Source organism: Triticum urartu, chromosome 6A (genome assembly GCF_056163025.1).
Source record: "Triticum urartu cultivar PI428250 chromosome 6A, HENAU_Tu73, whole genome shotgun sequence".
Classification (NCBI taxonomy): domain Eukaryota; kingdom Viridiplantae; phylum Streptophyta; class Magnoliopsida; order Poales; family Poaceae; genus Triticum; species Triticum urartu.
The window spans coordinates 262,577,918-262,605,501 of NC_141878.1; the positions used below are offsets into that span (position 1 = coordinate 262,577,918).

Genomic DNA, 27,584 nt, shown 5'->3' on the forward strand with positions numbered 1-27,584 from the left:
TTGCTACTCGTTTGTGCTCGCATTGCCATCGCAGTCGGAGTTTTGTGGTTTTACCTAAAACTAGGTACATTCCAGGCACGGGAGTTTTCCAGGCAGTACCAAACTGGCTCTATGTTTACGATGCCTGACACATCAGGAACAGTTCATGTTTGTAGATCATGTATGATAGGTAGATAATCACACACATTTAATTTTCCCACATCGTTTGTGATAGTGTCTGACATCACACACGCTTTTCAAACGACAACTATATGCATTGTTACACACGTTTCCTCTCCGTGAACCGTGTCAGATTATGATGTATATCGCACATGTTGTGCTTTATAGACCGTGTGTGCCGTAATGACCTGCACACCGTAATTTCACCCTAATTTAATTGCTGCTATTTAAAATTTTACCTAATTTGAACTTGAAAGTATGATGAACCATCAGGTTCAAACAACCAATGCATTATTCAATTCACAGGTACATATGTTCAAGAATTACATAAGCACCAAATAAAGAATGATGAACGATGGTTCTATACTTGTACTATTACAGATGGTAAAGAAAGAGGTGACAGACATTCTGGTTGCTGAACAAGGTGAAGCGGAATGTCCCTATTGTGCTCTCCTGGTTGCAGAAGGTACGCATGACTCTAGTCCAACCCCTAGTGATGGCCGACCGCCAATCATGTACTTTGAGAGGTAATCTTGTGTAAACCGCTTCAGGATCCACTGCAAAGGAAAAAAGATTCAGACATTGTCATCTAACACAACTCATTACGGGCAGTAAAAGAAGGCTACAAAGTTCTTACTTACCATCCCGCAGTTCACTATTGTCTTGCATAAAGTGTAAACAAATAGTTCGATTAACATCTTTTGACCCATTTTAATAACAATCTTTATCAGTTTCCTCACTTGATGCTGGTTCATGGATATCTCATTTCCCCATACGCAGAAAGGGTCGAAGTGTGGATCTTTGGCAATGACATATGTACCTAAAGCACCAAGTTAATATTAGAAGCTAAAAAACAATTGCAAAATGATGTAGTACAACACTCCCTCCATCCCATTATATAATATTTTATTACATGTATATCTAGACATCATCAGAACATTAAGGTAACACTCTCCCTTGTTGCTATGTAGCCTGGGATTGCATATTTAGTCATTTAGTGCAATGCATGTTGCTATGTAGCCTCGGATATATTAAATATGGCCTTAGTTAACCTATTGTAAATGGGTTACAGATATATTCAGTGAAATGTACAGTTTGACGATTAATCCCTTATCAGCCCCAGGCTATATGGTACCAGCTACCGATATCCTGAACAGTGAGTACATATAAGCAATGCGATGAAACTAACCTTGATGGAAAACAACACTGTTCTCAATATTATCCTGTATGAGTACATAAAGGCATGTTAAGCACAACATGCTAAACATCAACCAAATATATCCATGGTAGAAAACATAATCTACAAACAATAGCTTCAGTGTGCAGGTTTAAGCACGCTAGTTAAGCCAAACAAGAAGTGGAAAGGTGTGCTAACTTCATCAGACATAACATTTAAAAACAAGCAAATAGTCATTCAAACTGGTATTGTACAGGTCTAAAGTACACTAGTTATTGTTAAAAAAACGAAAAGGCATGTTAACTGCAACATCCTTAACAACAACCAAATATGGTAATTCATAGTGGTATTGTTGAAACTCTTATTGATGAAATTGAACTGCATGGTAAATAGTTGCACATATAGAGCATCACATTGTGAAGAACTAAAATAAACAAGGCATAAGGCCATCTCTAGCCGATCCTTTAAAAGTTAACAGACTAAAACCCTTAGTGGATATATGTATACATCCGGTCTATTCTGCTAATATTAGCAGAATAGTTATTCTGACAACACTTCCGCACTGCATGCTCAATAGAAGCGAATTGCATCGTCCTTACGTTGGGAACTGCAATGCTTCATGGGAGAACTGCTTCATTTTCTGGTGTTCCGCCCACGTTTTCTGTGTGGAATCGGGTGTTGCAGGATGATTTACTTTGTCTCTGCATCTCATTTTACCTATATTCTTTCTAATTTACAGGAAAATCTACTAGAGTGCTTGCAAATCGAGGGATGTGGCGGACGAGCTTTCTCTGTTCGTTCGTGTTCGCGTCAGATGCGATTTTTTTGTGCTCGGATGTTGTTTTTTAGTAGGAATTCTTTGATTGCATTTGTTTTAATCGGTCCATTCACTCTATAATTTGTTAATTTTTAGGAGTTAGTTTTCAATTCCTGTTAATTTGATTGTGCGGGCGAGTGAGCTTCGTCCGCTCCTCTGCTCTTGTTGATTTTTCGGATTTTGTGTGTCCGTGCGTGTTTGAATACTGTAATTACTGTTGTTATAGGTTTGAATTCATTTTATTGCGGGTATAATTGTCATTTTTTGAATTGCATTTTTTAAATGAAAGCTGATGCTGTTCGTCCAGTTGCCGTGTCTTCCATATAATTTTTTGCGGGGGTATTTTTCGATAGTTTAGTGGTTAGACAATTTTTTGGCAAGTTAGGGAAGTGCGAGTGAAATTGACACCTCTGTTAGTCCACCACATGTCTGGAGTTCTACTGCTTAAATTTTATTTGTTGTAGTTGTCGCATACGTTGTAGTGCACTGCATTTTCGTTAGTAGTGTACTTCGTTGTAGCTGCATTACAATGGTTATGGCAGCTTATGAGATTTCTCTTTTCTTAAACTGCATTCTGTGTTCTAGAGGACTGCATAATATGCACTTTCGTACTGCATTAGCAGTGTGGTTGATGTTCTATTCTGCTATTAGAATGGATGGTCCATTATATGCTTGTGTTAGCTGAATAGTTATTATAAGAATTTTTTTGAACTGCATACTATGAGAATTGTTTTTTAACATCATATGTTAACTGCAAAGTTTCGACCATTCGCATTTCCTTGTTACTGTTCAGAGGACTGCTTTTATTATTTATTAGTACCACACTATGTGTTTGAGAGAACTGCATTACTGCCAAGAGCAACTTGTCTAAAAAGGATGATAAAATGATGCAGTTGAGGTTGCATACTTTAAATATGCATCGTTCAAAGTGTCTGATGGCCATAATTTTAAAAGCATGTAGCATAAGCAAAGCATTAGAAATATTGGTTGCTTCATATTAAACAGCCTAGAGGCAAATATTGTAAACTTGAGGGAGTCTTCTTCTTTGTAGAAAAACACCATGGCCACTTCTCCGACCTCAAAGCCATTCTGGGAGACAAAATCTTTCCAACCAGTAGTTATGTTGATGTAGTCTTCAGAGTCGATGTGATAGTCAGCTTGCATGTCTGCATACCCATTCTTGTGTTGTGTCTCCAAAGTAACCTTCCCTGAACTCGGAGCAGGAAATTTTATTGTGGATGGCAGTTTCTGCATATTGGAATGGGTGGAAAAAGAATTTATAAGTAAACAACAAATGTTTTTATTTATACTTAGGATGATCTATTTACGTTGACTTAAATACTTACATATATATGACTACTATTCTCTAAAGTAGTTGCAATGTATGAACAAACTTGTATACGGAATTGACCTCTAGTTTTACTAGGATATATATTATACTGCATCATGCTTGTACTGCAAGGTCAGTTACAGTGTACTTCACCAGCATATTAAGAGAACTGCAACGCTGATCTACTGAACCTTTTTTGTTCGCGTGTTGGGGTTCTGATCTAACTAGTGTCGATACCTGGTGTGGTACTGAAGAAAATTAGGTGAAAGCATCTAGTCTTAATAGCTGACCAATGTGAACAACAATACAAATTCTGTTTTGTATTTTGTTAACACTACTGAACAAAATGATTGAACTATATATTCAGATGTGGATTTGCAGGCTAGATTATGTCCAAAATTGTGAGGGGAAAAACATACCCAACTTTCCTGCAGATTTGTGGTTGTGAGGCGATGAAGAAGTGGTGCCCGAAACCTCCTATTGGGGATCATTAGGCACCCGAGCATGCTGCGCCACTCGGTGTTGGTGAGCTCTAGGCCTTCTGCGTACACGCATGTATCCGCTTCCGGCGCCATCCTTGCCAAACACCCGCACTTACAGTCCACGGCGGGTTCAGTGGAATTCCAGAGAAGAGCTGGGGATGGGATGAACCCTAGATCTATGATTTGAAGAAAAAGAGGAATGGGGGAGGAGTTGTGTTAGTCTGGAGAACGAATGGATATGTTTTTATGCAACCAATTGAGCAACGAAAGTAATAAATGTTGTGGTTGGTGTTAGGTGGTGGATTGGTTCTGTTTCAGTGTACGCGAATGCATTTTAGAAGCAACAGGACTGCTTACTTGAAAATAGCGAACTGCATTGTCATATCATGACGAACTGCGGAACACGTGGTTGGGCCTGTGTTTGTGTATGGTATGTGGGATTTTTTTTTAATTTTCAGTGGCCTCTCTTTTGTGTGTTGGGCCTGTGTTTGGGGAGTGAAGATGCATTGGGCCCAAGTCGGCCTGTGAGCACGACTGGTTCCCGGTGCATTGTGTGCGGCCTAATGTTTAGTCCCACCTCGCCTACGGAAGGCGTGCCCGACCTGTTTATAAGCGCTGGCGAGGCAGCCGTGTCGAACTCCTCTGGTTACTTATTTGGGCGCTTATGCACGGGGCTCGCTGCTCTATGCTCTCTGACCTGTGGGCCCATGTGTGCCCGGCCCCATACATCGTGGCTCAGAACGACTCCCATGCTGTGGGCGTAGGTCTACTATGAGACTGGCTGGGGCCGGTTGCACCTGGGTGGTCAATTTTTTTTAATATTTTTTGTCATGTATTTTTTCAGTGTCGGGGCGTGCACCGCTTTAGTAAATCATCCGTGCACTGCATTGATCAAGGTTCTGTACTGCATGTGCACGCATTCCGTACTACATGTACAGTTCTCATTTTTGTTTTCGTGTTTTTGCTCTTATGTAATATTTTTTTCCAATGTAGGGGAGTGCACTGCTTAGTAAATCATACGTGTACTACATTGATTATGTTTCTGTACTGCATGTTCATATATTTCCGCACTACATATACAGGTCGCATTTTTCTTTTTGTGTTTTTGCTCTTATGTATTCTTTTTTCAAATTTAGGGGCATGCACTACTTTGTTGGGTATGTGTAAACTTCATTCGACAGAGTCTGTACTGCATTCGTACACAATTTGCACTGCATGCGTCCTATTTGCACACTGCATCTTATTTCGTTTTGCGCACTGCTCGAATCTAATGATACATAAGAAAACAACAGAAAAAAATTATCACAAGCATTCTGTACGACAAGTTCATCATCAGCAAACTAAGTTGAATATAAAGCAATCTAACATAATCAAAGTTCATCATTACAAGCGATTCTGCATGGCAAGCAAACGAAGTTTAGCAAAAGCAAATGATCACAAGAAAACTAAGGATGCATAAGTAAACAACATAAAGCAAATTTGATGATAATTCTAAAACGACGCTGGCATTGTTGGCTCTTGGCCGGCACCATCTTCTTCTTCACCAGTTAGCGTCTCCCCATCCCCAGCTGCTCCTGGCGCGCTTTGATACGTCTCCAACGTATCTATAATTTTTGATTGTTCCATGCTATTATATTATCAACCTTGGATGTTTTATATGCATTTATATGATATTTTATATGATTTTTGGGACTAACCTATTAACCTAGAGCCCAGTGCCAGTTTCTGTTTTTCCTTGTTTTTGAGTATCGCAGAAAAGGAAAACCAAACGGAGTCCAATTGACCTGAAACTTCACGGAGCTTATTTTTGGACCAGAAAAAGGATATGGAGTAAAAGAGTTAGGCCAGAAGAGTCCCGGGCTGCCCACGAGAGTGGGGGCACGCCCACCCCTTAGGCGTACCCCTGCCTCGTGGACAGCCCAGAGACCCCCCTGCCTTGTTCCTGACTCCAACACCTCTTATATAACCCATAACTTCCAGAAAGAAACCTAGATCAGGAGTTCCATCGCCAGAAGCCTCCGTAGCCACCGAAAACCAATCTAGACCCGTTCCGGCACCCTGCCGGAGGGGGGAATCCCTCTCCGGTGGCCATCTTCATCATCCCTGTGCTCTCTATATATGATGAGGAGGGAGTAGTTCTCCCTCGGGGCTGAGGGTATGTACCAGTAGCTATGTGTTTGATCTCTCTCTCTCTCGTGTTCTTGAGGTGGTATGATCTTGATGTATCACGAGCTTTGCTATTATAGTTGGATCTTATGATGTTTCTCCCCCTCTACTCTCTTGTGATGGATTGAGTTTTCCCTTTGAAGTTATCTTATTGGATTGAGTCTTTAAGGATTTGAGAATACTTGATGTATGTCTTGCATGTGCTTATCTGTGGTGACAATGGGATATCACGTGATCCACTTGATGTATGTTTTGGTGACCAACTTGTGAGTTCCATGACCTCGTGAACTTATGCATAGGGGTTGGCACACGTTTTCGTCTTGACTCTCCAGTAGAAACTTTGGGGCACTCTTTGAAGTTCTTTGTGTTGGTTGAATAGATGAGTCTGAGATTGTGTGATGCATATCATATAATCATACCCACGGATACTTGAGGTGACATTGGAGTATCTAGGTGACATTTGGGTTTTGGTTGATTTGTCTCTTAAGGTGTTATTCAAGTACGAACTCTTGAATAGATTGATCGGAAAGAATAACTTTGAGGTGGTTTCGTACCCTACCATAATCTCTTCATTTGTTCTCTGCTATTAGTGACTTTGGAGTGACTCTTTGTTGCATGTTGAGGGATAGTTATATGATCCAATTATGTTATTATTGTTGAGAGAACTTGCACTAGTGAAAGTATGAACCCTAGGCCTTGTTTCAACACATTGCAATACCGTTTGTGCTCACTTTTATCATTAGTTACCTTGCTGTTTTTATATTTTCATATTACAAAAACCTTTATCTATCATCCATATTGCACTTGTATCACCATCTCTTCGCCAAACTAGTACACCTATACAATTTACCATTGTATTGGGTGTGTTGGGGACACAAGAGACTCTTTGTTATTTGGTTGCAGGGTTCCTTGAGAGAGACCATCTTCATCCTATGCCTCCCACGGATTGATAAACCTTAGGTCATCCACTTGAGGGAAATTTTCTATTGTCCTAGAAACCTCTGCACTTGGAGGCCCAACAACGTCTACAAGAAGAAGGTTGTGTAGTAACATCAAGCTCTTTTCTAGCGCCGTTGCCGGGGAGGTTAGCGCTTGAAGGTATATCTATAGATCTTGCAATCAAATCTTTTTGTTTCCTGTTTTATCACTAGTTTAGTTTATAAAGGAAAACTACAAAAAATGGAATTGAGGGTACCTCATATGCTTCATGTTTTTAATATCTTTCATGAAAATAAGGATTCGGATAATTGTGCCAAAGTGTTAGAAGAAGAATGCATTATAATGTTTGGCACTAAATCTTTGAATGATGAGCATGATTGCAATGTTATTAGTATGAACTCTTTGAATATCCATAGTACTAATGATGATTGCACTAGTCATGATGAAAATGTCTCTTATAAGAATGCCAACTTTTGTGGAATACATAGAGCTTGCAAGCACACACCAAATAGGGAAGATAGATTTCGCAAGAGGCATAAGTATTTGGAAACTAAATGGTTGCAAGAAAGGCTAGATGATTGTGCTGAAAGATTCAATATTTATCGCCATCCTTGTGAACTTTGCAATGAACATGGTCATTTAAAGCTCCAATGCTATTTGTTTCATGATCGAATCGTGTCCAAAAATTGTGATAACTTGATTACCCTTGAGCATCATAAAGAGCTTAGTATTCTTTTGGGGTATGAATAAATGAAACGTATAACTGAAGGTATTCCAAAATTTAATCTTGATAGATTTCTTGATTTTGATCTAGAAGAAATTTTTATGTATTGTGCGGTGAATTGCATTGAAAATCCTTATATTGCCAATTACATCAAGACAAGAAAACAAATAGAAGATGAAGAGAATACTAATGAATGGGAAGAGACTTCCCAATATTCTCCTATTATTTCTTATGATGAATCAGGTAACGAGGAGGAGCCTCCTATTCAACCAATCTCATTAATAAGGAGCTCCGAAAAGAGGATTAAACCCACACATGATGTGAAGAAGAAAAAGAAAAGACGGAGGAGCAAAGGTGAAAAGGTATCCCTCCCAAATGAGGCTGCTCCTATTACTCATTGTGTTGATGATAATTGCTATATTATTAGTGTTATCCATACTATTAATGATGAGAGTGATTATGCTTATGATATGAAAAGGCCCAGGCTTGGGGATGCTATGTTTGATGAGAATGACAAGTTTGAAAATATATTTGCTGCAATTAATGTTTTTCCCAAGCTTGGGGATGCTATGTTTAATGAAGATTATATTTGTAGTCTCCCAAGTTTTGATATGCAAATTTATTATGATGATAGCATGCCTCCTACTTATGATGATTATATTGATGCAAGTGGGTTCAGAAGAGTGTCAACTTTAGGAAGTAATGATCCCACTATTTTGGAGGATGTTGAATCTTATTGAGATAATTATGAAAGTGGATTTGGATAGGTCATGACTTTATTTAGTAATGATTCCACTATCTTGGAAGAGGTTTCAATTGATTATAATGAGAACAAAGTTGCTACTTATGATGATTATATTAAAACTTGTCATGATTATGATTACCCTTTTCCTGAATATTACTCTATTAATGTGGAAACAATTTGTAGTATTCGAGTTTCTTATGATACTCCCACGATTCCGAGTGAAAAGAATTTTGCTTATGTGGAGAGTAGTAAATTTTCTATGCTTGTAGATCATGAGAGAAATGCTTTATGTGATGGTTATATTGTTGAATTCATTCATGATGCTGCTGAAAATTATTATGAGAGAGGAACATATGCTTTTACATATTGCAATAATATCAAGTTTCCTCTCTATGTGTTGAAAATCTTGAAGCTATGCTTGTTTAACCTTCCTATGCAAGTTGATTCTTGTTCCCATAAGTTGTTTGTTCACATAATCCCTATGCATAGGAAGTGGGTTAGACTTAAATTTGCTCATATTCTTCATGATGCTCCCTTTATGTTTCAATTCTTATCTTTTATGTGAGCATCATTGAAATCATCATGCCTAACTAGGGGCGTTAAACGATAGCGCTTGTTGGGAGGCAACCCAATTTTATTTTTGTTCCTTGCTTTTTGTTACTGTTTAGTAACAAATAATTCATATAGACTCTGTTTAGATGTGGTTTTATGATTTAATTAGTGTTTGTGCCAAGTAGAACCTTTGGGAAGACTTGGGTGAAGTCTTTGCGATCTTGCTGTAAAAAACAAAAACTTTTACGCTCACGAGATTAGCTGTCATTTTGTACAGGAGAGTGCGTTTAGGTTGATTCTTTTTGCAGATGATTAATAGAAAAATTCCTCACGTCCACAAGTTTATTTCAGAATTTTATGAGTTCCAGAAGTATACGTTTGATCCATATTACTACAGACTGTTCTGTTTTTGACCGATTCTGTTTTCTATGTGTTGTTTGCTTATTTTGATGAATCCATGAGTAGTATCGAAGGTTACGAACCATAGATGAGTTGGAATACAGTATATATTACACCAATATGAATTTAGAATGAGTTCACAACAGTACCTAAGTGGTCATTTATTTTCTTATACTAACGGAGCTTACGAGTATTCTGTTAAGTTTTGTGTTGTGAAGTTTTCAAGTTTTGGGTGAAGATTCGATGGACTATGGAATAAGGAGTGGAAGAGCCTAAGATTGGGGATGCCCAAGGCACCCCAAGGTAATATTCAAGCACAAGCAAAAGCCTAAGCTTGGGGATGCCCCGGAAGGCATCCCCTCTTTCATCTTCGTTCATCGGTAACTTTACTTGGAGATATATTTTTATTCACCACATGATATGTGTTTTGCTTGGTGCGTCATTTTATTCTCTTTTGTTTTGCTTGCTGTTTGAATAATATACCAAGATCTAAAATTCTTAAATATTATAAAGTATTCACATAATTACATAATTATTCAACTACTCATTGTGCTTCGCTTATATCTTTTGGAGTAGTTTGTCATTTGCTCTAGTGCTTCACTTTTATCCTTTTAGAGCACGTCGGTGTTTTTTTTTGAAGAAATAGATGAACTCTCATGCTTCACTTATATTATTTTGAGACTCTTTAGAAAAACATGGTAGTTTGCTTTGGTTATGAAACTAGTCCTAATATGATGGGCATCCAAGATGGGTATAATAAAAACATTCATATAAAGTGCATTGTATACTATGAGAAGTTTGATACTTGATGATTGTTTTGAGATATGAAGATGGTGATATTTTAGTCATGCTAGTTGAGTAGTTGTGAATTTGAGAGATACTTGTGTTAATTTTTGTGATTCTCGTAGCATGCACGTATGGTGTACCGTTATGTGATGAAGTCGGAGCATGATTTATTTTTTGATTGTCTTCCTTATGAGTGGCGGTCGGGGATGAGCGATGGTCTTTTCCTACCAATCTACCCCCCTAGGAGCATGCGCGTAGTATTTTTTCCCGATAACTAATAGATTTTTGTAATAAGTATGTGAGTTCTTTATGACTAATGTTGAGTCCATGGATTATACGCACTCTCACCCTTCCACCATTGCTAGCCTCTCTAGTACCGCGCAACTTTTGCCGGTACCATAAATGTAACGCCCACGATGCGGCTATATCTCCCACGTGTCGAAGCACGACTTAGAGGCATAACCGCATTGAAAGCAATGTCGCAAGTGAGGTAATCTTCACACAACCCATGTAATACATAAGGGAAAGAGATACATAGCTGGCTTACAATCGCCACTTCACACAATTACATGAATAAAGCATTACATCAACCAGATACAATCAAGGTCCGTCTACGGAACCAAAATAAAAGAAGACTACCCCAAAGCTACACAGATCCCCGATCGACCCCAACTGGGCTCCACTACTGATCGACTAAGACAGAACAAAACAAAGGACAAGATCTTCATCGAGCTCATCCTTGAGCTTCGTTGCGTCATCTGCACGGTATCCTCGGCACCTGCAAGCTGGTTTTGAAAGTATCTGTGAGTCACGGGGACTCAGCAATCTCGCACCCTCGCGATCAAGACTATTTAATCTTATAGGTAAGGTAAAAGGTATGAGGTGGAGCTGCAGCAAGCGACTAGCATATATGGTGGCTATACATACGCAAATGAGAGCGAGAAGAGAAGGCAAAGCGCGGTCAAGAAACTATGATCAAGAAGTGATCCTAGAACAACCTACGTCAAGCATAACTCCAACACCATGTCCACTTCCCGGACTCCGTCGGAAAGAGACCATCACGGTAACACACGCGGTTGGTGCATTTTAATTAAGGTCAACTTCAGGTTTTCTACAACCGAACATTAACAAATTCCCATCTGCCCATAACCGCGGGCACGGCTTTTGAAAGTTCAAAACCCTGCAGGTGTGTCCAACTTAGCCCATCACAAGCTCTCACGGGCAACGAAGGATATTCCTTCTAGTGGGAAGACCCGATCAGGCTCGGAATCCCGGTTACAAGACATCCTCAACAATGGTAAAACAAGTCCAGCAAGACCGCCCGATGCGCCGACATCCTGATGGGATCTGTACATATCTCGTTCTCAGGGCAACAACGGATGAACACTACATACAGCTAAAACCAGCCCTCAAGTTTCCCCGAGGTGGCGCCGCAAGTGGCTCTGTTTCGGACCAACACTTAGACAAGCACTGGCCCCGGGGGGGTTAAAATAAAGATGACCCTTGGGCTGGCCTAACCCAAGGGAAAAAAGGCTAGGTGGCGAATGGTAAAACCAAGGTTGGGTCTTGCTGGAGGAGTTTTATTCAAAGCGAACTGTCAAGGGGTTCCCATTATAACCCAACCGCGTAAGGAACGCAAAATCCAGGAACATAACACCGATATGACAGAAACTAGGGCGGCAAGAGTGGAACAAAACACCAGGCATAAGGCCGAGCCTTCCACCCTTTACCAAGTATATAGATGCATTAATTAAATAAGAGGTATTGTGATATCCCAACAAGTAAAAACATGTTCCAACAAGGAACAACATCTCCATGTTCCAACAAGGAACAAACTTCAATCTTCACCTACAACTAACAACGCTATAAGAGGGGCTAAGCAAAGCGGTAACATAGCCAAATAACGGTTTGCTAGGACAAGGTGGGTTAGAGGCTTGGTTCAACAATATGGGAGGCATGATAACCAAGTGGTAGGTATCGCAACATAGGCATAGCAAAAGAGCGAGCAACTAGCAAGCAAAGATAGAAGTGATTTCGAGGGTATGGTCATCTTCCCTGAAATCCCGCAAGGAAGAAGAACGAGTCCATGAAGAAGACAAACGGACGTAGTCGAACGGGTCCTCACAATCACGACGTTACGGGAACCAACCCGAAGAAGCAACACCGGAAAGAAGCACACAAAATAGTAAACAAACCACACACGAACATGGTATGATATGCGGGATGCGGTATGTGATGCATATGCATGATTTGGAAAGGAAAGATTGAACCTGGCCTCAACTTGGAAATCCAAGAGTGCCACTGGAGAGATGAGATGATTTCGGTTGAAATCGATATAAAGATCACCGGAATCGGAACCACGGTTTGGAAATGGCAAGCAAAACAAATATGGCATCAGTCTGCGACAATCAGCAAGTAGCCTTCTAAATGCATCAAGATAAATATGCTAAAGCACGCAAACATGGCAACAAAATACATGGCAAGATCCACTCAAGATGCTTGACAAAAGATGAACACTGAGCTACGACTAATTCATCCATTAACAGGTTCAAACAAGCATGGCAAAAGAGCAAATGATAACATGTTTCAGACTTAGTGAAATTAACACAAGTCTGGAATTTATCATCAGGAAGCACACTTTAGAGCATGAAAACTACATGCTACAGGAACTTAACATGGCAATGCAAGGCATGTCATGAAGCTACTCAAAGCACTTAACAAAAGTCCCTTAGTGACCGTGATCCAAAAGGGATCACAAAATACAATTGCAAGCATGTGAACATGGCAAAAACATAAACAGATTCAGACTTAGTGAAAAACTGGAGCATGGCAAAAATAGTTAACAAGTAGGCATGTTTACGAGCTCGATGCACTCACTACAGAGCATGGCATGATAAACTAAGCATACACCCACCAAGAATACATGGCATAGAAGCTAGACATGGCAATAACAACAACATAGCATGCACGGATCAATAGCAATATCCTCGGTAAAATCGCTAAACATGTCAACGATCTACCAGGAACATTTCATAGCAAAAGTAGAGCTCTATTGACTCAAGCTAGGGTGCTCCATAAATGCAAAAAAAGACATGGATGGATATATAACCACAATATTAACAAAACTTCCTTACTGATCATCCTCAAAAGAGGCACGAAACACTAGGAAACAACATGAACATATGGCATAATGACAAAAACAGAACAAGGACTGTGAAATTCTAAGTCCCTAAAATCAGCATTACCGATTACGCTACTTTGCAAGCTTGTGCTAGTCACCACATAGATCACAAAAATACATGGCAAGCACCTCTGTAAAGATGGCAGGGCATATAACAAAACACATGTAGAGCTCAGGATCATAGCATGCACACATTAAACATGTCAAAAATGACAAAATGCCATTTGCTGAAACGGATCTGCCAAATTCATCACATAGCCCTCTTCCAACAGCATTTCGGGCATCAAGTTGAGCTCAAATGAAAATGATGTAATGAGACGAAATGATGTACTTGTCGAGGCGAACATGTTGATATGCTACACGCGCAAATCGGAGCTACGGATGCAGAGATACAATGCGATGAAGATTGCATAAAAATATAGCAGGTCTGGGGACTTGGAAGAAATTTGGACCTCTCCGGGAAAAGTCAACCCGGGACGGAGACGTGCGGGACGGAGGGATCTGGATCTGGGCAAGGGTGTTTGGTTCAGGGAATTGGTGGATCTGATCCACCTTGCCGGATCGGATCTGGAGCGGATTCCGGCGAGCTTGGGCGCGGACTCCGGCGAGCTTGGGTGCCGGAGAGGAGGAGATCCGGCGGCGGGGATGGCGAGGTCCGGCCGGCCGGCGCCGGATCTGGGCATGGCGGCACGGTTGGGCACGGGAAGGCGGAGGCGAGGTCCGGCAGGGCCTGGGCGGCGGTTGGCGGCAGGGTGCTCGCGCCGGCGACGAGGGCGCGGGTCACTGGCGGGCGGCGGCGCGCGATGGCCAGCGCCGGCGAGGAGGCGTGCGGCGGCGATCCCCGGCGAAGGGCGGCGGCGCGGGAGGCAGGACCGGCTTGGGTGCGGCCAGGGAGGCGACAGCGGCGGGATGGGCTCCACAGGCCCGATCCGAGCCCGGCGGGCCTGGCGCGGTGGGAGGAGAGAGAGGGCGGCGGTGGTAAGGTGGCGAGCTCTGGTTGGCTGGAGGCAGCGGCGCAGACATGTCCGGCGCGGGGAGATTTTATCCGGTGGCGCGAGGTAGATGGAGCTAGGGTTTCATCCGCGAAAATTGGGAGGGGATCACATATTTATAGGTAGAGGGAGCTAGGAGAGTCCAAATGAGGTGCGGTTTTCGGCCACGCGATCGTGATCGAACGACCGAGACGATGGAGAGGGTTTAGGTGGGTTTTGGGCCACTTTGGAGAGATGTTGGTCTGCAACACAAATGATGCCTTTTCGGTCCTTCGGTTAAGCGTTGGAGTATCAAACGAAGTCCAAATGGCACGGAACTTGACAGGCAGTCTACCGGTGGTAAACCAAGGCCGCAAGACAAGTCTCGGTCCAATCCGAAAACATTTAACACCCGCACACGAAAAAAGGTAGAAAGGGACACCGGGTGACATAGGAGCGCCAGATTTCAAAACGGATAACGGGGAAAATGCTCGGATGCATGAGACGAACATGTATGCAAATGAAATGCACATTATGACATGATATGCAATGCATGAAACACAAGCAATGACAACGCAACAACAGCGAATAACTGGAAGACACCTGGCACATCGGTCTCAGGGCATTACAACACTCCACACTACGAGAGGATCTCGTCCCGAGATCTAGAATGGCACCGGAGGGAAAAACGGAAGAGAAGGAGAAGAGGTAAAACTAAGCTGCTTCTTTGACAAACGAGTGAAACCAAAGAACCTTGCAAAGGTTAAGCCATTTCGATAAAAGAATACAATGGAGATGAATGAAGTTGAAAGTACTCCGTTAAAGAAGAGAAAAAGGAAGAACCGATTCGGGTAACATTCCGGTTGAAAAGAGATGAAAGGCTTGATAAAATGAAAGAACTTGAGTAGCGGGCACACATTCCGGTTAAATGGACAAGCACGAAAAGAACACGATCCAAGATGGTGAGAGAAAAGAGCAACACCACAATGGCTCCAGAACAAAAAAAAATAGAAGATAGATAATTGAAATAAAAGAATGGAGACGAAAATGCCATCTTATGCCACAAAAGAGCTTGAGAAGGCATACTTAGGAGACGGGTCGAGCGGAGTTGTTGGAACACCAACAACGAAAAGAATACACTTGATATGGTCTATGGAATACATCTCAAATTATGAGGTGACGACCTGCCACTCACGGGAAAAGAATTGGAGTGATATGAACAAGAAGACGAGAAACTTATCTCACCGGGAGGATAAAAGAAGAACTTGGGTCATTTATAAGCACCATAATAGCAACAATCCTTAGGAAAGGCTTTAGGTGAAACATGACACAAGATAACTCCAACGAAAAAGTAGATGGATTTAAAATATCTCATTCTTAATAACATGTGAATCATGAAACATGAGCTCAAATTATCAAGAATGACATAACACCACCTTAAAAGATAAGAGGGGAAAACAATTGCACTCCGGATTACAAGAAGAAGAATGCTTGAACTCCTTTGAAAAGAATCTTGATGAACACTTCGAGAAAAAATTGAATCCTTCATCAACCATCATGTAAAGCCTCCTTGGAGAACTCCGGTAAGAAAAGAATGAACAACCAAAATGAAGGATAAAAAAATAAGGTTGAATCCTTGCAATGATTTAGATGGATCTTCGTGATGATATAATGCGGAAAGCCATGGAACTCTGGAAAAAGAAAAGATAAGCATCTCGAACTGAGAATGTGATACGATGAACCACTCCGGAAAAGAAATTGAATAAACTTGATGAAACAAAAATAAGAATTACATTATGCTTTATCCTTCACCAGTTGAATTGATGACAAACAATGGATTTGGCACACCACTTATTCTTGTAGAAAGGACTAAGATAGATATTGCATAAATTTGAGAAGGTCTTCGACGAACCACCAGTAGGATGAAAGAACGAATGAATCGATACAATAACAAAGGAAGATAAATCTTGAACGAGCCACCGGTAAGAATTGAAAACGAACGAAGTAAAAGTGGTGAATCACCGGTAAGAATTAGCAAATGAACGAAGATACATGAGAGAGTTTAGATGCAAGTGAACGAAGAGATCGTGAATTGATTAGAGAAAACTTGAACGAAGCACAAGTAAGATTTTTGAAGAACGAGAGCTGAAGCTGAAATGGATAATCCCAAAATGATGGCCTTCGGACAAACAAACTGAAAAACTCTTGAAATGCTCCGGATAGGTGAAAAGAATTCTCACAATCGAAGATAATTATGCGAGGATGGCAAAAGGCTAGAACCATGAATCTTGAGAGAACGGATATGATTTGGAGGGAAAATCTTCTTCTGTCTTCAAAATCTGAGAATTACGACGGGAAACACCACCAAGAATTGTTTAGACACTCCGGAATGAAGAATAGAAAAGGTAGAGCCAATGATGAAAGAATTTGAAAGATCTTGGAGAAAAACACCTGACTGATGAAAATTCATTCTTACGTCAAAACTTTGAAAAGAATTTGAGGATAGCTCCGGACAAATAAGAAAAGTCAGGTAAGATCCTGGAAAAAGACCTGTGGGTTAGGGCCCACTCAAAAGAAACACCATTGAATGATTTAAAAGATAGATTGCGCCGATTGAATTAAATGACTTGAATGAGATAACATCCTCGAAAGATCTTGAACGACTGCAGAGTGGAAACACGAATCTTCGAGATATCTTGAGCACTCCGGAACAATTGAATAGCGAGAGGTGAATGATTAAGAATTGCACCGGCATGAGAAAGCATTGAAACGAGGAAAGGATATGATCAACAAAGCTTGACTTGAAACCACCGGAGATGAAAAGAATGAAGAATGACGAACTTGAAGCTCCATTAGAATCTTCATGAGAATCACCGGATAAGAACATTGACGGAAAAGGAATGGAGAGACTTCACAAGAATAAAAGGATACTTGATTAAGACATCGGATTCCTTGAAGAAAAAGGGCGGCTGGGCGGGAAAACAAAGGCAACTTGGAGACGGATGAAACAAATACCGTTGAGAAGAAATGATACTTGATCTTGCGGATGTCGTAATGATCGGATCCACTTGAAGAGAAGCACACCGGTTAAAAAGGATTTACATGACAAACTCGATGATCGAGAAGGATTATTGTTCACATTGGGGTATGAGAACACCGCTTAGGAAAAGGTATGGAATCAACATTTGACTTCGAAGCAACTCGAATACCACCATTCAAAACAAAAAAACAAAGGATTGGCTTCGGAACAAACATATGATAGAGATTTCGTCCGAAGTTTTCGTGGTGGGGCCTACACGGGCTCGATCGTACAACACCATCATGTACAAGGCAGTGCACATGACATATGAAGCGTCCCCGAGTCGGCATAGCCAAGGACTCTTTAAGACACAACGAGACCACTGTAAAACTGACCGTGGATAGGCGGACCACTAGACGTCGAACCCCAATTTCATATCATACATCTGTCGGAAAGATATCCTAAGAGTTACTTGAATTCCCACTTATAAACTCCCAAAACTTTTTTGGTTATGCAATCAGGTGTTGGGGATACAGGGGAAGCATAATATGTCACCCAAACTAGCAAATCCTACATCCAGCTGTATCCATCCTTCAACACATAACCAAGAAAACTTTGGAAATCATTTAACTCAACCTTCGAAAAGCATCCGTTATACGAGTTATGGCAATACTCCCGAACTCCCGCCCCAGTACTGGGTGGCGTTGAGGTTATCTCACCAACAACTGCATAAAAGAGATTTTCGATGTCGACAAAACTAGACTCAGGTTCTCCAGAACTGCAACGATAAAATTGTGACGACAACACCTCGGAGCTCAACTCCCCGGGACACTGCCACAACCCCTAGGAACAAAGAACAATGTTCTCGTCACAAATCGATCGGAATGATTCCAAGATACCCGCGTGATCCTAAGTTTTTTTAGTGAAATTTGAGAAGAGAAGAGTCAAAACACTATGTCAGGATGCCTCACTAGAGCGACGAAGGGACTGAGGAGTAAAAAGAATTCCTAACTCTCCGATTTATATAATTCCTAAATGACCCAAAACATTTCTAGACTCAATAACACCAGCGATTCGATCAAGCAGGGGGCTCCTAAGGTCAGGGAAGGCTCTGATTCCAACTTGCAACGCCCTCGATACAGCTATATCTCCCACGTGTCGAAGCATGACTTAGAGGCATAACCGCATTGAAAGCAATGTCGCAAGTGAGGTAATCTTCACACAACCCATGTAATACATAAGGTAAAGAGATACATAGCTGCCTTACAATCACCACTTCACACAATTACATGAATAAAGCATTACATCAACCAGATACAATCAAGGTCCGTCTACGGAACCAAAATAAAAGAAGACTACCCCAAAGCTACACAGATTCCCGATCGACCCCAACTGGGCTCCACTAATGATCGACTAAGACAAAACAAAACAAAGGACAAGATCTTCATCGAGCTCCTCCTTGAGCTTGGTTGCGTCATCTGCATGGTATCCTCGGCACCTGCAAGATGGTTTTGGAAGTATCTGTGAGTCACGAGGACTCAACAATCTCGCACCCTTGCGATCAAGACTATTTAAGCTTATAGGTAAGGTAAAAGGCATGAGGTGGAGCTGCAGCAAGCGACTAGCATATATGGTGGCTATACATACGCAAATGAGAGCGAGAAGAGAAGGCAAAGCGCGGTCAAGAAACTATGATCAAGAAGTGATCCTAGAACAACCTACGTCAAGCATAACTCCAACACCGTGTCCACTTCCCGGACTCCCCCGGAAAGAGACCATCACGGTAACACACGCGGTTGGTGCATTTTAATTAAGGTCAACTTCAGGTTTTCTACAACCGGACATTAACAAATTCCCATTTGCCCATAACCGCGGGAACGGCTTTCGAAAGTTCAAAACCCTGCAGGGGTGTCCCAACTTAGCCCATCACAAGCTCTCACGGTCAAAGAAGGATATTCCTTCTAGCGGGAAGACCCGATCAGGCTCGGAATCCCGGTTACAAGACATCCTCGACAATGGTAAAACAAGTCCAGCAAGACCGCCCGATGCGCCGACATCCTGATGGGAGTTGCACATATCTCGTTCTCAGGGCAACACCGGATGAACACTTCGTACAGCTAAAACCAGCCCTCAAGTTTCCCCGAGGTGGCGCCACAAGTGGCTCTATTTCGGACCAACACTTAGACAAGCACTGGCCCGGGGGGGGGTTAAAATAAAGATGACCCTTGGGCTGGCCTAACCGAAGGGAAAAAAGGCTAGGTGGTGAATGGTAAAACCAAGGTTGGGCCTTGCTGGAGGAGTTTTATTCAAAGCGAACTGTCAAGGGGTTCCCATTATAACCCAACCGCGTAAGGAACGCAAAATCCAGGAACATAACACCGATATGACAGAAACTAGGGCGGCAAGAGTGGAACAAAACACCAGGCATAAGGCCGAGCCTTCCACCCTTTACCAAGTATATAGATGCATTAATTAAATAAGAGGTATTGTGATACCCCAACAAGTAAACATGTTCCAACAAGGAACAACATCTCCATGTTCCAACAAGGAACAAACTTCAATCTTCACCTGCAACTAACAACGCTATAAGAGGGTATGAGCAAAGCGGTAACATAGCCAAACAACGGTTTGCTAGGACAAGGTGGGTTAGAGGCTTGGTTCAACAATATGGGAGGCATGATAAGCAAGTGGTAGGTATCGCAGCATAGGCATAGCAAAAGAGCGAGCAACTAGCAAGCAAAGATAGAAGTGATTTTGAGGGTATGGTCATCTTGCCTGAAATCCCGCAAGGAAGAAGAACGAGTTCATGAAGAATAAAAATGGACGTAGTCGAACGTTTCCTCACAATCATGACGTTACCGGAACCTACCCGAAGAAGCAACACCAGAAAGAAGCACACAAAATAGTAAACAAACCACACATGAACATGGTATGATATGCGGGATGCGGTATGTGATGCATATGCATGATTTGGAAAGGAAAGATTGAACCTGGCCTCAACTTGGAAATCCAAGAGTGCCACTGGAAAGATGAGATGATTTCGGTTGAAATCGATATAAAGATCACCGGAATCGGAAGCACGGTTTGGAAATGGCAAGCAAAACAAATATGGCATCGGTCTGCGACAATCAGCAAGTAGCCTTCTAAATGCATCAAGATAAATATGCTAAAGCACGCAAACATGGCAACAAAATACATGGCAGGGATCCACTCAAGATGCTTGACAAAACATGAACACTGAGATATGGCTAATTCATCCATTAACAGGTTCAAACAAGCATGGCAAAAGAGCAAATGATAACAGGTTTCAGACTTAGTGAAATGAACACAAGTCTGGAATTTATCATCAGGAAGCACACTTTAGAGCATGAAAACTACATGATACAAGAACTTAACATGGCAATTCAAGGAATGGCATGAAGCTACTCAAAGCACTTAACAAAAGTCCCTTAGTGACCTTGAGCCAAAAGGGATCAGAAAATACAATTGTAAGCATGTGAACATGGCAAAAACATAAACAGATTCATACTTAGTGAAAAACTGGAGCATGGCAAAAACAGTTAACAAGTAGGCATGTTTACGAGCTCGATGCACTCACTACAGAGCATGGCATGATAAACTAATCATACACCCATCAAGAAGACATGGCATAGAAGCTAGACATGGCAAGAACAACAACATACCATGCACGGATCAATAGCAACATCCTCGGCAAAATCGCTAAACATGTGAATGATCTGCCAGGAACATTTTATAGAAAAAGTAGAGCTCGATTGACTCAAGCTAGGGTGCTCCATAAATGCAAACAAAGACATGGATGGATATATAACCACAATATTAACAAAATATCCTTGCTGATCATCCTCGAAAGAGGCATGGATCACTAGGAAACAACATGTACATATGGCATAACGACAAAAACAAAACAAGGACTTAGTGAAATTCTAAGTCCCTGAAATCAGCATTACCGATTACGCTACTTTGCAAGCTTGTGCTAGTCACCATATAGATCACAAAAATACATGGCAAGCATCTCTGTAAAGATGACATGGCATATAACAAAACACATGTAGAGCTTAGGATCATAGCATGCACACATTAAACATGGCAAAAATGACAAAATGCCATTTGCTAAAACAGATCTGCCAAATTCATCACATAGCCCTCTTCCAACAGCATTTCGGGCATCAAGATGAGCTCAAATGAAAGTGATGCAATGAGATGAAATGGTGTACTCGTCGAGACGAACATTTTGATATGCTACACGCGCAAATCGGAGCTACGGATGCAGAGATATTATGCGATGAAGTTTGCATAAAAACATAGCAGATTTGGGGACTTAGAAGAAATTTGGACCTCTCCGGGAAAAGTCAACCCGGGACGGAGACGTGCGGGATGGAGGGGTCCGGATCTGGGCGAGGGTGTTTGGTTTAGGAAATTGGTGGATCTGATCCACCTTGCCAGATCGGATCTGGAGCGGATTCCGGAGGAGATCCGGCAGCGGGGATGGCGAGGTCCGACCGGCCGGCGCCGGATCCGGACATGGCGGCGTGCGGTTGGGCACGGGAAGGCGGAGGCGAGGTCCGGCAGGGCCTGGGCGGCGGTTGGCGGCAGGGTGCTCGCACCGGCGACGAGGGCGCGGGTCATCGGCGGGCGGCGGCGCGCGGTGGCCAGCGCCGGCGAGGAGGCGTGCGGCGGCGATCCCCGGCGAAGGGCGGCGGCACGGGAGGCGGGACCGGCGCGGGCACGGCCAGGGAGGCAACGGCGGCGGGATGGGCTCCGCGGGCCCGATCCGGGCCCGGCGGGCCTGGCGCGGTGGGAGGAGAGAAAGGGCGACGGTGGTGAGGTGGCGAGCTCCGGTTGGCTGGAGGCAGCGGCGCGGACATGTCCGGCACGGGGAGATTTTGTCCAGTGGCGCGAGGTAGGAGGAGCTAGGGTTTCATCCGCAAAAATTGGGAGGGGATCACATATTTATAGGTAGAGGGAGCTAGGAGAGTCCAAATGAGGTGCGGTTTTCGGCCACGCGATCGTGATCGAACGACTGAGACGATGGAGAGGGTTTAGGTGGGTTTTGGGCCACTTTGGAGAGGTGTTGGGCTGCAACACAAACGAGGCCTTTTCGGTCCCTCGGTTAACCGTTTGAGTATCAAACGAAGTCCAAATGGCATGAAACTTGACAGGCGGTCTACCGGTGGTAAACCAAGGCCGCAAGACAAGTCTCGGTCCAATCCGAAAACGTTTAACACCCGCACATGAAAAGAGGTAGAAAGGGACACCGAGTGACATAGGAGCGCCGGATTGCAAAACGGACAACGGGGAAAATGCTCGGATGCATGAGACGAACATGTATGCAAATGAAATGCACATGATGACATGATGTGCAATGCATGACACGCAAGCAATGACAATGCAACAACAGCGAATAACTGGAAGACACGTGGCACATCGGTCTCGGGGCGTTACAATAAACCCACCATTTACCTTCCTCAAAACAGCCACCATACCTACCTATTATGGCATTTCCATAGCCATTCCGAGATATATTTCCATGCAACTTTCCACCGTTCCGTTTTTTATGACACGCTTCATCGTTGTCATATAGCTTTGCATGATCATGTAGTTGACATCGTATTTGTGACAAAACCACCTTTATAATTCATTCATACATGTCACTCATGAGTCATGGCACATCCCGATACACCGCCGGAGGCATTCACATAGAGTCCTATTTTGTTCTAAGTATCGAGTTGTAATTCTTGAGTTGTAACTAAATAAAAGTGTGATGGCCATCATTATTAGAGCATTGTCCCATGTGAGGAAAGGATGATGGAGACTATGATTCCCCCACAAGTCGGGATGAAACTTCGGACGAAAAATAAAAAAAAAGAGAAAAAAGAGGCAATAAAAAAAGAAGAGAAGGCAAAAAAAACAAAAAAATGAGAGAAAAAGAGAGAAGGGGCAATGCTAATATCCTTTTACCACACTTGTGCTTCAAAGTAGCACCATGATCTTGATGATAGAGAGTCTCCTATGTTATCACTTTCATATACTAGTGGGAATCTTTCATTATAGAACTTGGCTTGTATATTCCAATGATGGGCTTCCTCAAAATGCCCTAGGTCTTCGTGAGCAAGCGAGTTGGATGCACACCCACTTAGTTTCTTTTTGAGCTTTCATATACTTATAGCTCTAGTGCATCCATTGCATGGAAATCCCTACTCACTCACATTGATATCTATTGATGGGCATCTCCATAGCCCGTTGATACACCTAGTTGATGTGAGACTATCTTCCTCCTTTTTGTCTTCTCCACAACCACCATTCTATTCCACCTATAGTGCTATGTCCATGGCTCACGCTCATGTATTGCGTGAAGATTGAAAAAGTTTGAGAACATCAAAAGTATGAAACAATTGCTTGGCTTGTCATCGGGGTTGTGCATGATTTAAATATTTTGTGTGATGAAGATAGAGCATAGCCGGACTATATGATTTTGTAGGGATAGCTTTCTTTGGCCATGCTATTTTGAGAAGACATGGTTACTTTGTTAGTATGCTTGAAGTATTTTTTTTATGTCAATATTAAACTTTTGTCTTGAATCTTTCGGATCTGAATATTCTTGCCACAATAAAGAGAAATACAGGGATAAATATGTTAGGTAGCATTCCACATCAAAAATTCTGTTTTTATCATTTACCTACCCGAGGACGAGCAGGAATTAAGCTTGGGGATGCTTGATTCGTCTCCAATGTATCTATAATTTTTGATTGTTCCATGCTATTATATTATCAACCTTGGATGTTTTATATGCATTTATATTATATTTTATATGATTATTGGGACTAACCTATTAACCTAGAGCCCAGTGCCAGTTTCTGTTTTTCCTTGTTTTTGAGTATCGCAGAAAAGGAAAACCAAACGGAGTCCAATTGACCTGAAACTTCACGGAGCTTATTTTTGCACCAGAAGAAGGATATGGAGTAAAAGAGTTGGGCCAGAAGAGTCCCGGGCTGCCCACGAGGGTGGGGGCGCGCCCACCCCCTGGGCGTGCCCCTGCCTCGTGGACAGCCCGGAGACTCCCCTGCCTTGTTCCCGACTCCAACACCTCTTATATAAGCCAAAACTTCCAGAAAGAAACTCAGATCGGGAGTTCCACCGCCAGAAGCCTCCGTAGCCACCGAAAACGAATCGAGACCCATTCTGGCACCCTGCCGGAGGGGGGAATCCCTCTCCGGTAGCCATCTTCATCATCCCGGTGCTCTCCATGATGAGGAGGGAGTAGTTCACCCTCGGGGCAGAGGGTATGTACCAGTAGCTATGTCATTGATCTCTCTCTCTGTGTCGTGTTCTTGAGATGGTACGATCTTCATGTATTGCGAGCTTTGCTATTATAGTTGGATCTTATGATGTTTCTCCCCCTCTACTCTATTGTGATGGATTGAGTTTTCCCTTTCAAGTTATCTTATCGGATTGAGTCTTTAAGGATTTGAGAACACTTGATGTATATCTTGCATGTGCTTATCTGTGGTGACAATGGTATATCACGTGATCCACTTGATGTATGTTTTGGTGATCAACTTGCGAGTTCCATGACCTCGTGAACTTATGCATAGGGGTTGGCACACGTTTTTGTCTTGACTCTCCAGTAGAAACTTTGGGGCACTCTTTGAAGTTCTTTGTGTTGGTTGAATAGATGAATCGGAGATTGTGTGATGCATATTGTATAATCATACCCACGGATACTTGAGGTGACATTGGAGTATCTAGGTGACATTAGGGTTTTGGTTGATTTGTCTCTTAAGGTGTTATTATAGTACGAACTCTTGAATAGATCGATCAGAAAGAATAACTTTGAGGTGGTTTTATACCCTACCATAATCTCTTCGTTTGTTCTCCGCTATTAGTGACTTTGGAGTGACTCTTTGTTGCATGTTGAGGGATAGTTATATGATCCAATTATGTTATTATTGTTGAGAGAACTTGCACTAGTGAAAGTATGAACCCTAGGCCTTATTTCAACACATTGGAATACCATTTGAGCTCACTTTTATCATTAGTTACCTTGCTGTTTTTATATTTTCAGATTACAAAGACCTTTATCTATCATCCATATTGCACTTGTATCACCATCTCTTCGCCGAACTAGTGCACCTATACAATTTACGATTGTATTGGGTGTGTTGGGGACACAAGAGACTCTTTGTTATTTGGTTGCAGGGTTGCTTGAGAGAGACCATCTTCATCCTACGCCTCCCACGGATTGATAAACCTTAGGTCATCCACTTGAGGGAAATTGGCTACTGTCCAACAAACCTCTACACTTGGAGGCCCAACAACGTCTACAAGAAGAAGGTCGTGTAGTAGACATCACACTTCTTGGGGGGCTCCTCCTTCTCCAGCTTTGCACGACGAAGCCCGTCCTGGGTGAGGTTGATGCGGTTCCATATCTCGTACGCTGCGTAGGTGTCCTTTGCCGCGTACTTGATGTGCCTCATGGACAGAGGCAGGGTGGCCCAGTGCTTGTGTTCGTCGTCGGTGATCTTCTTCATGTTGTTGTAGTAGTCGTCGATGAGCATGCCGGAGACGTCTCCAAGGGAGTTCAACTCCTTGGTTGCCTCGGGCACCCTCCACTCCTTCTGGATGTCGACGAAGTTGGCGACCTCCAGATTGATGCGCTCTAGCCTAGTTTTGTTGCCGTCGATGGAGAAGCCTGCAAAGGTGTACCTAGGGTCGGCGAGGAAGTTGTCGAAGACGGTACACCTTTCAGTGGCGCTCAGTTGAAAGAGAAGCACTGGGTGATTCTTGCCGATGGAGAGTTGGCAGAGGGCGAGTTTCTACGTCGCTTTAGGCTCGTTCTTGTACTCGAGATCAATGCCGATGATCTTGTGGCGCTGGAGGCTGAGGTGGCGCTCGTACTGCACGAGGGAGATCGCCATCTGCTTCTTGTCATTGGTGTGGATGACGTGCAACTTGGTGTTGCCGTGGGCCTCCACGCCCTTGTACTCGTCGATGAACGCCATCGCCGGTAGTAGGGCTTGGTGTTTTTGCATGGATATCGATGTGTTGGAGCGATTTGGTGGCAACGCAATGGATACTTGTGTTATTGTGGATGAGAAGGCCTTTGGTAGGGGTCTGAATTTAAGGGGAGGGCGCGGGGTGGGATGGACGCATCAGATGAACTGCACGATCTCACTGACTATGCGGTTGTGCAGATCGTGGGTTGGTGTTGCGTATGTGATCGTGGGCTTGTGGCGATGGAACCTCTCCGATTGGGTGGTTGTATGCGAACGTGGTTTTTTAACATGGTTTTAATTTATTTTTGATCAGTAAATTTTTTAACCACCACTTTCTGTGCGAACAGGCATTTTTCACGTTTATATCTATCCTGCATGAGAATGAAACTGCATTGGTTATAGTTCTGTACTGCATCGTCTATAATACAAAACTGCATTTTGTCTATAGGTGCGTACTTCACCGTTTTTTGCGTGTCCTTGTTGCAGCCCCTGAAAAAATTGCAATGTATTCCGCAATTTTACGAGTTTTTCGCTGTGTTCTATACCGTGTACTTATTCATGTAGGTAATCCAGAACTGGATTGCTATACCGTACTGCATCTTGTAACGAAATGCACTACATTTTTCTAGTGCTGCGTACTGCATCTGTTTTTTGCCTGTACTTACTACAGTCACTGGTACAGGAGGGGTAGGGGGGTTGGCCCCCTTTTTTTTGGTGTGGCACTTATTTGAAGGTAGACTTTTTTTGGGTGTGTTTTCCTAACATGCGTGTTGTTTTTTATTTTAACCTTTTTACGAACTGTATGTATTTTATTTTGTTTTACTGTCTGAACTTCATTGTTCTTCATAGAGAACTGCATCATGTGCATTTTGATGTAGTCTGTCTTATTTTAGCCAGGCCGTTTTTGGGCCGGCCCGTTTTATGTGACCCTTTGCCACACGCGGGCCTCCTATGTGTCCCTTCCAGGCGATCCCACCGCTCTGCTGATAGGGAGAGAGACTGAGAACAATCGCCTCTCCTCTCTTGCAGTTTCTCCCGAGGCATCTCTCCCTCGAGCAAAACCGCCGTCGCCCACAGTAACCGCCGTCGCCCGAGGAACCGCTGCCCTCAAGAGGTCCTTATT

At 42.7% G+C, this 27,584-nt stretch overlaps 1 pseudogene; it reads right to left on the reverse strand.

Moving 5' to 3' along the window:
- Nucleotides 1-26,467, reverse strand: part of LOC147964938 (uncharacterized) — a 37,975-nt pseudogene extending 11,508 nt beyond the window's left edge.
- Nucleotides 26,468-27,584: the final 1,117 nt, after the last annotated feature.